This window comes from Papio anubis, chromosome 6 (assembly GCF_008728515.1).
Source record: "Papio anubis isolate 15944 chromosome 6, Panubis1.0, whole genome shotgun sequence".
Taxonomy (NCBI): domain Eukaryota; kingdom Metazoa; phylum Chordata; class Mammalia; order Primates; family Cercopithecidae; genus Papio; species Papio anubis.
Window position 1 is genome coordinate 134,781,379 of NC_044981.1, and position 14,841 is coordinate 134,796,219.

The 14,841-nt window shown below is 34.8% G+C and overlaps 1 protein-coding gene across 18 annotated transcripts in view; it reads left to right on the forward strand.

Moving 5' to 3' along the window:
• PTPRK (protein tyrosine phosphatase receptor type K) overlaps nucleotides 1–14,841 on the forward strand; it is a 553,640-nt gene that overhangs the window by 493,845 nt on the left and 44,954 nt on the right. The gene's annotated exons all lie outside the window — the stretch shown is intronic.

Below are 14,841 nucleotides of genomic sequence, written 5' to 3' on the forward strand. Positions count from 1 at the left end.
TACAGTGCAAGTAGTTGTGGCCATGTGCTTAGAATAGACTTAGTTATTAAAGTACATTGTGGTATGATAGAATAAGATTTCTCCAGATGTTTACAAAGCTCTTACAAGGAATTATTTTAGTCTGTTTCTAAATTATTTTAGTGTGTTCATCTGGATTGAAATGTTATGTGCTTAAAGGATTGAGTTACTGTGATGACTTGGAATATTTAAGTAGCTTTGAATTGTGCGGGTATGTTAAATACCTGTTTGGGAAAGAAAAATAGTATGAGTGAACAGAGATTAAAATTTGTGAATTATCTGATTGCCCTAGAGATGTCTCTATTTGAGTTAAAAATAAGAGATTGGCTGGGTGTGGTGACTGACGCCTGTAATCCCAGCACTTGGGGAGGTCAAGGCAGGTGGATTGCTTGAACCCAGGAGTTCAAGACCAACCTGGACAACATGGAGAAACCTCATCTCTACCAAAAAAAAAAAAGAAGAAAGAAAGAAAAAAGAAAAATAATGAAAAGAAAAGAAAGAGAAAGAGAAAGAAAACATTAGCCAGGCATAGCGGAATGTCCCTATAGTCCCAGCTACTCCATCAGCTGAGCTGGGAGGATCGCTTGAGCCCAGGAGGGTGAGGCTGCACCGAGCCAAGATAATTTCACTGAACTCTAGCCCGGGAGACAGAGTGAGACCCTGTCTCAAAAAAATAAAATAAAATAAGGGATCGAATAGTCCCGTTTTAAAATAGGCTAGGTGAGAAATGATTGTTTGTTTTTTTGTTTTAATCATATTGTTTAAAAGAATACTTCCCAGTAGAGTTTTATTGGGAAACTATACCAAAATAAAGAACATGCTGGGGGCAAATTAAGTGGTGAAGAGAATCTGAACATTAAGAAGAAAAACCAGGCAACACCAGCTCCAGGGCAAAAGGAGAGTTGAAAAAATTAGGAGGGGCTGACACTGCCAGTGTAGCATCCAGAGAGGTTTGATGAAGAAAATTTGACTTTAAGGAGTTGTGAATTGAAGGTCAGAAGTGAGTTATGCGTAGAACAGGATTTTACATCAAAAAAACAGAGGAGTGGTATTTAAGGTCTGCTGCCCTCTAAAAAAGAGTGTTGGTTACCGCATCTCATTTAGGCCACCCAAATTCCCAACAGACTGGTGACCACTGATCTCAGATAGAGGTGCTTTGCCTTCTTTCCATTCCTAAATTGTAACACGAATATGGCTAGGCACCCATTTTGCTCTTGCCCAGAACTGGGTCTTTTCACTCAGCTGTGCCGAATGAGCAGAAACTTTTATTATTTCTGAGGCATGTTGCCTAGAAGACTAATCTTTATGCTTGCAAATCTGAAGGAATTATTATCTTGCAAAAAACTAATAAGAAAAACAGAGTAAGGTCTGTCATTTCACCTGATTCTTGTAACTTCAGCTTGAAGTTTCTAATTTCAAGAAAATTAGAAATCACTCTTCAGCTAAGATTTGGGGAAAACTATTAATAGTCACATGTGATGTTATAAACAATTTATTGGATAGCTTTATGGATCCTGTTTCTCAAATTATACTTGGTTTTACAGATTTTAGCCTTTGGGTTGGCTCTTCTTTTGCCCCATTTTTCTTGGCTGCTCCAGCTCCACTGCTGAGTTCACTACAGGTCAAAGAAGTGTTCAATATTTTTAAATCAGAAAATGCGGTGAGGATGGGATTTTGTAATTTAGGTTTTTAATCTCTGTATCTGAGCATTTTGGTTCATGCAGTGATCCCAAGTAGCTGAGGTGAGCCAGGCTGCAGTATCTTAACCTACTAAGTATGTGTAAACTTGATAGAGAACACAATTTTCCTTTAAATATCTTAGCTCTCTAGTCTCCCAAATTGTGAAAACATATTGGGGGCAGATTGTAAAAGAAATATGTTCATAAAATATAATTTCAGTGATATCCATGGAAAGAGCAAACTCAGAGTGAGGCAGATGGAAGAGGAATAACTCGGATCATCCAGGTGGGTTAGGTGTTCCAGGAAATACTGAGGAGCCCCAGGCAGCTGTGTGCTCTGGCAATACTGGAGGACAGTGCCTCAGTGATCTCTTCAAAATCAATGAAGATTTTTCCTTTACTCCGTAAGCTAGGGGTCATTGACAGTAGTTGGATTCATCTGGAGTGAGGTGCATAGAAACTGGCTTTTAGGAATTCAAAACTCTACGTGGAATATGTGAACCACTTGGATTCAGTGCATTTGAAAATAATCGAAAAAGTAAATACACTAAAAGTCAAAGAAAAATGAAGTCACTTGCTTAAAGGTTGCTGAGTATTAGATTTTAAGAGAAGAAATGTAGGGGAACAAAAGTTTTCATGGCAAAAAGACAAAACAAGCACCACTCTGTCCCCCCACCTTCCAGCCACGCTACCAACACACACAGTGTTTTATGAAGTGGTCACAGGAGAATCTGAAGCAGCCATAAAAAAGAAAGAAGGATGAGAGATCCAACTGTGCCACTAACAGGCACTTAATTTCTTCTGAGAACTAATTTATACCAACTACTCTAGCTTTTGAAATAGCAGGCAAAAGCCAATTTGCATTTACGTTGTAAAACTCTGTTTTCCAAACAGTGGCGTACAGAATGTTGGTGGTCCAATCTCTAATGTAAGCGAGGGATTTGGGGATTAAATATTTTCTGAATTCTTACTCTTTGCTAGAGAGTCAAGATAGGTGCTGGTATGTACCCTCCGAGAGGAAATAAATGGAAAACACAAAGGAAACAAACCTTTATAAGCTTTCTTCAACATGATCTCATATAATCCTTAGAATATATATGAAAGAATATTACTACTCCATTTTATAGACAAAGAAACTGATATTCAAGTTATGTAACTTCCCCAAGTCTATACATTGGTGAATGGTGACTTCAGAAAGCCTTGCTCCTTCTAAAACTCCAGCCTACCTCTATTAGGCTGTGATTTAGAGTTCAAATGAGAAATACAGCCAACAAGTGCATAGAAATTCCGAAGACCCTTGGGGGATTGAGGGCTGGAAAAGGCTTTGTGGAAGAGATGAAACTTTCTTATTAAAAGGGTCCAATTTAGACAAGGGGAAGATGTTGCGTATAAAAAGGTTGATTATCTAGAATTGGACAACCTACAGCCCATTGAAGTATTTTGGATGTAAGCGTTTGTTAGATACTTTGAGAATTAGAAATTGTGAAATGTAGTTATTAGATAATTTTAGACAACCAAGAATCATTTAAAAATAAGGCTCCCATCTTTTCATTCACTCAAGGCCAAAAAACATTTTAGGATTAAAAACCAATCTCAAACTCTAAAATATTTATTAATAATTTAGACTTTATACTAAATTATCTTGGAAAAGCTAGAGCTCAACTAAAATCATTTTTTTAAATCTGGTTCATCTGTTTAATATTAAGGCAGTCTCTAATTTAGTAAATAAACACCTCTGAAAATTGCAGTGCAACCTCTATTAATGTGATTTAAACCATGTTGTATGTTTTCCTGAGATATGCCAGATTAATGAATTATCGAAGCCTTGGTGGAAAATGACCTGCTCAAAATGAAAATGGAATTCATAACTAAAAGCATCCCAAAAAACAGCTAGTCTTAACCCTTCATTTTGTAAATAAGATCAGTGGGAATAGGTTAAAAAGTAGACCATCTTTGCTATTTTAGATCACATCACATTCTTATAATTTGAGCACTAGTAAAGGTTTTATTTGCTTTCTATTTCTTTCTCTAATATTCAAATGTGATTTTGTTCCTGTTTGTGCTTTGAATGGCATGTTTGGATGACTGGCCCAGATCTGGCATTCTGAGTTTGTGCCAACAAAAATGTCAAGTGCATTTGCCTTTTAATTACATACAGTGCCTGGATTTTAATATTTTAGATTTTTCCCTAAAGAAGAGACTTTTCTGGTCCTGTAGTTTGTGGAAGGGAAAAAATATCACTGACATTATTATGAAGCTTTTTTCCCCTAACATCTCCATATATCCACATTTATCATTTCAGAACAATTTCACTTTGGGTCAGGTTTAGTTGTTCCGTAGCCTACTTTCCTATAAACACTATGTTTAGATATATAATTCCGCACTGTTTGAACTTTTTTCTCTTAATTCCCATTAATGTTCAGCTCAGCTTGTTTTACTCTTAATAGGCCATTACTACTTGGATGTCACACATGTAATAATCAGTATGTAGAGGTGTAGTTTCTTGTGATTTACACTCCTTTCCTTCCTTTACGTTTGGCATAAATGTGAACCAGCTCATTATTTTCCAAGGTATTTCTTTTTTACTTCCCCAAATAAAATTTTATTTTCATCCTATTGTTATTCTCTGACTTTTGTTATTTCAGGTGGGCAAAAAATTCTTATTTGTCAATTAAACAACTCCATAATCACTGAACTCCCTTTAGCACCTACTACATAGACAAGGCACTTAAAGCATTTTTGCTTTTGAGATGATACAGTTCCTCAACTTAGTAAAAAAACAAAAAACACACACCACCTACCTCCACGTCTTCTTCAGAAAGGTCTTCTCTCAGCTCCAAATCTAACACAGTCACCAAGGCACTCTACCTTATCCTTCTATTTTAATCCTCAGTATAGAACTCCTCACTATCAGGTGATCCTTGTTTACTTTTCTGTCATTTACTAGACAACACAGACATGTAAACTGCACAAGAGTGGAAATATTCTCTGTTTTGTTCAGCGATGATTCTTTAAACCCTAGAAGTGTGCCAGGCACATGCCAGGGACACCAAATAATTTATTTAATTAACGAAAGGAAGGAAACAAAAAAAGTAAATGTTTTCTTTGTGGGTTTAAGATGGGGCATGGAACATTTATTTTTTTTTTCTTTTTGCTTCTAAGGCTTCCTCTGAGAACCCTCCCAGATTCCATTCATTCGTCTATCCATTTAAGTCTGCTTTTATTTCTCCCCAAAAGGATTTGATGTGACTGACTGCCAATTTATGTGTATTTATATCTCCCCAACCTTTCCTTTCTTTTTCTTAGGTAGTAGTTGAGGTTGACACCTCTATTGTATCCTCTACTTCACCCCCGTGTTTTGAAAAGGCAGTGTTAAAAATTACTCCTAATATAGGTAGCTAATCACATTTCTCCCAAGTGAAAGTGCCAGATGGGAGTCAGGAAGCATGGGCTGTATTTTTAATTGTGTCAGAAGTTAATGCTAGAGTTATGAAAAAACCACATCCCTCTCCTGAGTTTGTCTTTCTTTATTTGAAAACCACAGTTGGACTTTTTTGTTGAATGGTTCTAAGAAATGTCTTAGGATGTCAACAAATCAGATACAAATTCATCCCCCTATGGATTAGCCTTATCTGTGCCTCTTCTGTAATACTAGTAGCCATGGTATGTATTGCAGTATTCTGCTAATAAGTACAGTCATTTGAGTAATTACCATGTTCTTCTAGTTTATACAATCTCTAAAGTAAGAACACTTGTTCATCTTTCTGGTTTTTTGGCCTAGTACAGTGTTTTATACCCATCAGATATTCAACAAATACCTATTAAATGATAAATAATAACAGATTCTTGTCTCTGTATTTTTAGAAAGTACACTTCCCTCCATCTAATGCTGCTTCTGTGATGCTATAATATTTATGGTGCAGAAATCCAGATTTAGAAAGAGAACTTTATCCGAATCTGTTTATACATTCCCTAATACTTACTGAGACTTTAGAAACTACCAGATATTGTCCTTAGCACTTTACATGTTTCAGTACATTTAATCTTTGAGTCAATCTAGAAGGTAGACTCAATCTCCATTTTACCAATAAGAAAAGTGAGGAGCAGTGGCTAACTTACCTAAGGTCAACTTGTGACAAAGCTGGAATTCAAACTCTGATTGATGGTTTTATTTTATCAAAAAAAAATTTAAGGCCACCTGACGAGAATGTTCACTATTAGTGTTTTTCCAGAGATGATTGAAGCTCTTTACCAATTGATGCTACGAAGAGCAGAATTTTTCTCTTAAAGAATGCTGTAGATTTTATAAATTAGTTCAGTTAACCCTAGCATTAATGTATTTGTTTCAAAAAAATTTTTAAACTTTAAACAGTATATTATAGTTGATAGATGCTCTTATATAAGTAACATACCTTGACAAATTATGAGCATTTTTCATATTTTACCTACTCATTGGACAAATACATATTAAAAGTTAATAATATATTGGTAATTATGTAAAAATCATTAGCCATAAAGACATGAATGAGATTATATCTTTGCCCTCGATTTGCTCCAGACTTAGTGTGAGTTGTAGACTTGCTGAGAAATACTTGCAATACAATTTTTATTTGGGTTACGGGAAAATAATTGACTGGTGTTTAGAGGTGAGAGGGTAGTTAAGGGAAAGGTGTTAGGAAAACTAAAGAACATAAAAGCCCATGATCCGTCTTCCCATTTTGGAAGTCTGGCAAATTAAGTTCTCAGAGGACCTCAGCAGAACAGTCCTACCCTGGATAGGACACATCTTTGGATACATTACTGGACTTACAGTGGCTGGTGGAGATATCTCAGGACCCACTATTCTGCTCTCTCCCTCTCTCTCTCTCTCTCATATATATATATATATAGAGAGAGAGAGAGAAAATATATATATATTATGTTTATATATATATTATATATATATATATAATTATATATATTATATATATATGCGCCAACCTCATTTAAATTATATCTTACCACTTTGTATTCTCAGCCTTCTTGATTTTTGTCACTTGAGCAGTAGTATATATATATATGTAGAGAGACAGAGAGAGAGAGAGAGAAAGAGAGAGAGAAGGAGAGAGAGAGAGCTGAAAACAGTGAGCAACAGGCAGAAAGAGAGGTTGGTAATCCCTGAAGGGGGATGCTAAAACTATATTGCCCTTGAGACTTTTATCTTCAGACTGATAGTAAGAGTGTTGCCCAGCCTGGGACTCCCATATGGAGCTGGCAGAGTTGGTCTGAGGTATGGGACACCTCATGGCTACTGGTAGGAGATGTAAATTATCTTTGAGATGAAAGCATGATCAATTTAGGCCTGCAGGGTTCCCACAGACTAACATAAAGCAATTAACTCACAATCAAAGGTCACCAAGCATTCTTGAAAGTAACTCACTGTGAGAGTTAGCAGAAACAACAGATGTAAATCCTCAAAAAAACTGCAGGTATTGAGATTGTCAAATACAAATAGCCTTGTACAAAACCTCTAAAGAAATAAAGTGCAAATCATAAAGATTAACAAGGTGCTACCAGGAATAACTAAACACAGAACTGCTTAACAAGAACCAAATGGAACTTGTAGGAAGGGAAAGCATAATTGTTCAAATTTAAAAATAACTCTTTGGATAGACTTAATAGCAGATTGGGCAAAATGAAGAGAGAATTTATTAGCTAGAGTTTAAATCTGAAGAAGTTACCCAGAACAAAACAGAAAAAAGGGCTAAGATGCTCAAGAAGAAGAGAACTAGGCCTGGGGATATCTCCATCATATATACAATATATTACAGAACTATAGTAATTGAAATCATGTACTTCAGCACAGAATAGTTTATTTCCTCTAAGAATATAATGGAAAATCCAGAAAATGACTCATATACTTATGTAATTTTGATATAGGACAGAAGTGGCTGTGTAGATCATTGGATCAATTCAAAAGTTATGCACAGGTAACTGGATATGTATGTAGGGAGGGAGGAGGACCTGAAACAGCTTTCTACTATACATCTTGGACTCTTTTAAAACTTTCAAATAAAAAAGAGGATTTTTTGAAAACTCAGGTTTGAAGGGGACTTCTTAAAGAATAGACCCTAACCATAAAAAAGATTGATATATTTGACTTCATTAAAATTAATAACTGTTATTCATACCATAAGTAAAGTGGGAAGAAAAGCAACTGATGGCTTTCAGGACACATTACCCCAAAATATGGCATCTTAGCATACTGAATATTTTAACCTGAAAAAAATTTGAAAAAGTGACAGAAACAGGAAGATCTCTCTGACGTTCCCTTGAAACAGATCATAAGACCCTCATATGAGAAGTGTCCTCCTTATAACTACAGGAAAAAAAAAAAAAAAAAAAAAAGCACCCTTCTTTCCAAAGATAAGGGACACAGAGAAGAATCTGAACAAACAGGCCTTGCTAAGTTTTCTGCGGTTTACTGTACTAGCTCATACTCTTTACCCTGTCATCGTCCTTTATAACGTCAACCTTCATCAAACCTACTAGAAAAACACTCGGGTTTAACTGTTGCATTAGTTCTTCATTTCCTTATGAAGTCTACCATATCTTGTAAAACTTATATTAATAAATTTGTATTTTTCTCTTCTTAATCTGTCTTTTGTAATAGAGGTCCTAGCCATGAACTCTTAACGTCTTGAAAGGAAAAGATGGTTTTCATCCCTTATGCCGTCTGATAGGAGAAGATATTTGTAATACAAATTTCAGTCAAAGCTATATACTGAACATTTCAGAGAAAAAAAACAGGTAGAGATATTTCAAGTATCTCAAAAAGTCATTTTAGTAGTAATCAAATATGTATTACATATCATTTTCTACTGCTCAAGTAGAAAATCAAGAAGGCTGAGAATACAAAGTGGTAAGATATAATTTAATATAATTTAAATGGGGTTGGCATACACTACTGTGGTAAGATATAATTTAAATGGGGTTGGCATACAATGCTGGTGGGTATATAAATTGGTAACAGTTTGGTGTATTATCTTGTAAAGCTTAATATTTACAATCTTTGTTTCATCAAAATGAGCTGGATACAACCCAAGGACCATAGTTTGCCGACTCCTAAAATGGAGTAAACAGTATTTGAGAAATGGTGGAAGGATTTTAATGATAAGAGTATATGAATGGAAGTGTCTCAGAAGACGAGGTTGAAAATGTTGATTGGAGCCTGCTTGTGAAAGGCCTTATGTGTCATAACTTTTGCCTTTTCCTCTTGAATGTAAAGCAATGTAGTCATTTCTTCACATTTACATTTTAGAAAACTCATCCAACTAGCAATATATAGGACAAATCTGAGGTAGTCAACATGGGAAGCAGGAGGACTAGTGAAAAAACAATATTGGGTCCTGAAGGTAGTCGAAGGTGGGGTGGAGAATTCAGAACCAGTTTCAGAGAGAACTAAGGAGATAGAATCAACTGTGTTTAAGAAGTAAGACAGTACACTAACGCTGTATTTTACCTAATTGAATGAATTTAATGGGAAACTTCATGAAAAATTAATATGCACATTAAAATATTTCTTCTTCATTACTATGAAACAATAATATTTTACATGTTTTTTACCATTATATACATTCCTAAAACGTACTTATTTTATTGCTTTCTTAAAACATATTTCTGTCACTTCAGAATTTTATATAGCATTTTGAGCTGTGTTTTTAAAACCAAAACTAATTTAGAGACTCTTAAGACTAGAAGATGCCTTTAGCAGTGTAAAATTAATTTCCAATATCTTCAATATTAATCTGTAATTTTATTTCTTAGTTGTTTAAAGTCTTCATAGACTTTTGCACTATTTTCCACATCGGAAATATTTGGGTCGCATCCATATCATTATTAAAGGAGAATAAATTATTTTCCAATTTACTGTTAAAGCACACGGCATTTAGCTGCTCTCTTTTCTCACCAATAAAATCTCTGGTAGACCCTGTTTTAGTCAGTGATCTAATACTGGGCAAGTTTCATAAGATCACATGCGATGAGGAAGCCAGATTACTTAAAAGGATCATTGAGTTAAATAATACATACTTCAAGATGCCCATAAGGTTTAGGCTTCCACTGTGGCAGCCTGTGATATAAATAACACGTGCTTTACACAACCTGTCATTGTATATTTATATAATAGGGAGCTAAGATTTTTTTAAAAGCTGTTTTTCGATAATTTCATTTTTCCTATTCATAGTTTTTCATTTCTATATAATAGACCCAAAGAACTGACATCTAGGTTATCTCTACCTAGAGCAGCAGCATCTACTCCTATTTCTACTATCCCATGTGTTTTAGTTTACAGAAACCTTTCACACCATTATGTTACTTGATATTCCTAAAAGCTACACAAGATGGGTAATGTTATTAATTTTATTTTATAGATGAAGGCATTCACTCTAAAAGATTCTCACTTGCTCATTGTCACACAACAGATAAGAGAACGAGATAAGAATCAAAACAGGGTCTTGCTGATCCAATCCTTGTGCTTTCAGTGACACTGGACTTTTCTTGCACATTGGTTTGGTGATAGGTGGTGACAGATGGTGGAAACGGTTAGCTCTATAAAGGAATGTAACAAAGGGCCTTGAAATTTCCAGAGACAACTCAAAAATGTTTGTGTCAAGTTCACCTTATGTTAATATCCACAACAGTAAGAGATTTGTCTGATCAGAGACATCCTTGTGTTTTTTAAGGAGATAACTGATTTTCTATATGCCAATACAACCTACCTTAGGCAGGCTTACTGGCATTCTTTCATTTATTCAACTAATATTTTCTGTTGTATTGCTTCTTTTTAGGTCCTACTAGAAATTCAATGGTGAGAAAAATAAATATGGTTTCTGCTTTCATGGGCTTTACCTTAACAGCAATGGGAAGCTATTGGAGGACTCTAATCAGTGCAGTGATATGATACAGTTGAAATCCTAGAAAATACTTGTGCTACAATGTGGGTTTTGAGGTGGAATAGGCAAACAGTGTATTCAGAGATTAAACATAGGTGGCTGCTGTGTGATCTGGCTGAGAGATGATACTGATCTGAGTGAAGGTAGTAGCAGTGGGGATGGGAAAAGTGAAGACAAAGAATATTTAGGAAGTAGTAATTTTGTAACTAATTGTGTAAGAAAGTGACTGTGCATTCCAGTTTGCCCAAGATAATTCCAGTTTTTTTTTTCCTTCAAAAACATCCCAATTTGAATGATAAATGTTAATCCTAGAGATAAGCAAAGTGGAGGATTCAAGAATGATGCATACATTTCTGGCTTGAAGAACTGTATGAATAGTTTTGCCATTTACTGAAAGTGGATACACTTGAAAAAAAACTGGCATGAGATAAGATTATGAGTTCAGGTTGGACATGGTGTGCTTAAGGTGACTGTCATACATTGACCTGAAGACATATTAATCACATGACACCTTGGGTCAGGAATTTGGGTTGCAACTTTCAGTCAGAGATACATCGATTAGAGAGTGATTAGGTATCAGGACGGTAACTAAAGAGACGAAAATGGATAAGATCACCAAGCCAAAAAGTATGGAACACAGTGTCAAGAGGCATAGGTCCCTGAGGAACTCAAAGGGGCACCTATTTTTAAGGGATGAGCAAACAAAAATCTGGAGAGGAGAGACTAGAGTCCAAGAAAACTAGGAGGTACCCAAGTTCATGGAAGTCCCAGAAAAAGGGTATTCCATGAAAGAGGGAGTAGACAGGAATGTCACATGCTATTAAGAGGTCACATAAAATAAGAATAGAAAAGTACACATTGAATTCAGAAACTAGCAAGTCATTAGAAACATTGGTTGTGGTGGTTTGGTGTGGATGGGGACATAGCCTGCTGGTAGGATTTTAAAGAATGATTGGGACATGAGTGGGAACAGTTTCTCAGATCTATAACTGAGAAAGGAAGAAAGCACTAATGAAATACCAGGAGTATTTGCAGAATTTGAGTGACAATAATATATCCGAAGACACCATAAGATTACTTAATACATTGTACTTAGAGGCTTCTATCTCTAATGTCCATTATGAAAGTAGAAGAATGAATTTGTCTAATCACAGCTATTAAAATAGTTATAATTTTTAAGGTAAATTTGTGTGACTTTAAAGCTATTTCATTTTTAAGTACTGGGAGCAAGGACACAATTGATGAAGTCACTTTAGCTATTTTTGCCCCCCAAAATGCATTCTAGAAATTTGTTCAATGAAAATAAAATTGTGCCTTAGTTTTTTTTCTCACTGTACGAAGAATTAGGCTGCTCTTGGCTTCTGAACCCTGGGGATTCCTTATATGTTCTGTGACAGATTAAAAAAAGGTAAAGATTTATGGTCAAGGAAAACGTGAAAAAGGTGCTCCACATTGTCTTTGTGTATGTGCATAAGTTACAAACAGAAATCAGGGGCCCCACCACTATTAATAGCTTTTTGCTCTCTTTGAAGAAAATGGAAAATGCTCACTTAGGGGCTACTGGTTGTATTTCCTTTAATGAATCTTCTAAGCTTGAATGATTTTAAATAGGATATTTATGTTACCCGATTATAGCAGGCCAAAAACTTTAAAAGATACATGTGATTAAAATATCCAAACTAATAAATCTATACAGACATATTTAGTGAAAACTACTGTTCATGGTAGTAATAGTAATGATAATAATAAATGCCACCGCTAAAGACTTTGAGGAGAACTCACAATTAAGGAAAACAACCACCAAATCACATGTACTTGGAGAATTTGATTAGACTTCTATACTTCAGTTTAATAATTATGTTGAAGATTAGTGAACAACTCTTGGCACAAGAATTGTCATCATGACAGACAGGCAGCCTTACCCAACTCAAATAAATAACTTAATGGGCTTTTTTTCCTTCATTAACCACATGGTAAATGTGAATTGAAGTCCGGTCTTTAACAAAGACCTATAGACTATGACTTTAAAGTAATATCTCTGATTTGCATAATAGATTATGAAAGTCTCAATGCTTTGTACTCTTGGTACACTTGCAAGCGTTTTAGTATCTATGTTAAAAAAGTTACTTTCAGATTTGGCTTTTTATTTCTGGAAATATGTTTACATGAATTCATTAACCTATCTGTATTACTTGTAAGACCTTAAAAATTTCTTCTTCCCCTTACTTTGAAATTGTTTGACCCATCACCCTCATGTCAGTTTTGTTATTTTATTACTAAATCTAGGTAGTAGTATTAAAGCTGCTGTTCTTACTTCATGATGATAGTTTATATTTGCACCTACATAATTGCATATATTATATTTGTACCCATATACATTTTCTGCTTCTGGTGGGGAAGAAGCATCTCTGAAGATTTTTGTAAAATGTAGCATATGCCACTCATAGTATAATGTATTTAGAAAATTGTACCATAATAGCATGTATTTTATTTTAACTGTTATGAAAAATGCTGACCTCATTAAGCAAGAACTGCTCTTCCAGAGAATTTTCAGAAACATTTGATTCTATAACTCAGATATGTCGGAAAATCACTAAGGGATCATTATCATTAGCCCCTGAAAGCCAAGTGTCTCACAGAACCTGAAGAAAGTAGTCTTTGATTAGTGAATAATGATGATTTGTTGCATGGACTAAGACTTTTTTTCTAGGGATTTCTACATCAAACATTCTGTTTCTCTTCCTATTTGAAGTAGTATCTCTGCCAAACCAATGTAATTTAAGAGTTACAAGCAATGACTATGTTCCTTTTAGGTTTTTTCATTCAACTTTGTAACATATTCCACCTGTTTTCAATAGCTACATATATAGAGATATAGATATATGTATTTATTTCTAAAGTTGCCCTGGAAAGGAAAAGATCTCTAACATATTTACTACATGTTTTGGTAAACTGAACCATAAAATAATTTGAAAGCCTTGAAGTACCTCTGTTCATAATTATGAGGTTAGAAATTCCCTACAGCCAGAATATATGGAAAGTGTCAAGTCAGAAAGGGAATCTTCCTTAGTTTCCCAAAATATACCAGCCAAAGGGTTGCTTTTTCAGCTTGAGAATAATAGTTACCAAATCTAGTCTATGGAGAAGTTTTCATGCAATTGAAATAAGATAAATTAAGACAGTTATAGTGAATTGTTTTACAAAGTTAACAGTTCTGATGCTTTTATTTGAACTATGTCTTTCTCACCGGTTTAGCTTTAAATTACCATTTTATATAACAATATTTACATTAGATCTATTTATTCTGTTAGATTTCTTACTTTGAGAAATTAATAGTTAACCTCAACAGTCTCCTTTTGGCAGAATCTGTGGCTGGTGGGAAAAGTGGAGCAGATACTTGGATGTATAGAACTATGGGTTGGGGGAGTGTAGAGAAGCCAAGAGGAGAAGGTAAAGAAGAAAGGATCAGAATGTAGACAAATGGTTCATTTTTAAGAGCTAGTTAACAAATTGTCCATTGGAAAGATACGAGGTTAGGTTTAGAGATTTCTTTGTGTGTCTGTTCATGTGGACGCCATCTCTTGACTCCAAGTGTAAGGCGCTGTGCTGGGTGCTTCAAGGCAGTTTCCCAAATGTTTCTAATCCTGCAAATCACCTGGACTCTTGTTACACCAATTTTTAGCAGTAGGAGCCATGAATCTGGAAACATTGAGAAACTGTGTGTTAAAAGACAGAAGATATATTAGATTTTTTCTTTGCTCTTGAGCAATTTATAAACTATCCTTATCTTTCTAAGCCTCAGTTTCTTTATCGATAAAGTGTAGGTAGTAATACTTTCCTTGTCAATTTTCAAGGTAAATGAGGTAAAAGGAAAATGTCCTCAGAGAGTTACTGGGGCTTGTAAAGGAGTTAAAGTTTATAATTTTAATTGATTGTGTGTATGATGAGTAGTCAGATGGTTTTGAGGAAGAAAGGAAGTTAGGGCATACAAAGAAGTTTTTAAAAATAATCATCTTCTCCAAGTTGTTTCCCAAGTTTATTATCTGGGTTTTATTTAATAAAATAATTTGAAATATTCCTTGATGTGTCTGTTTTTCTTTGCCTATTCTTCTCTTGTGCCAACTCAACTATTCATCTCAAATTATATATATTAATTCATAAACTCATGCTTCTAGCAGTTACACTAGACATTTATTAAACCTAACCCTTCT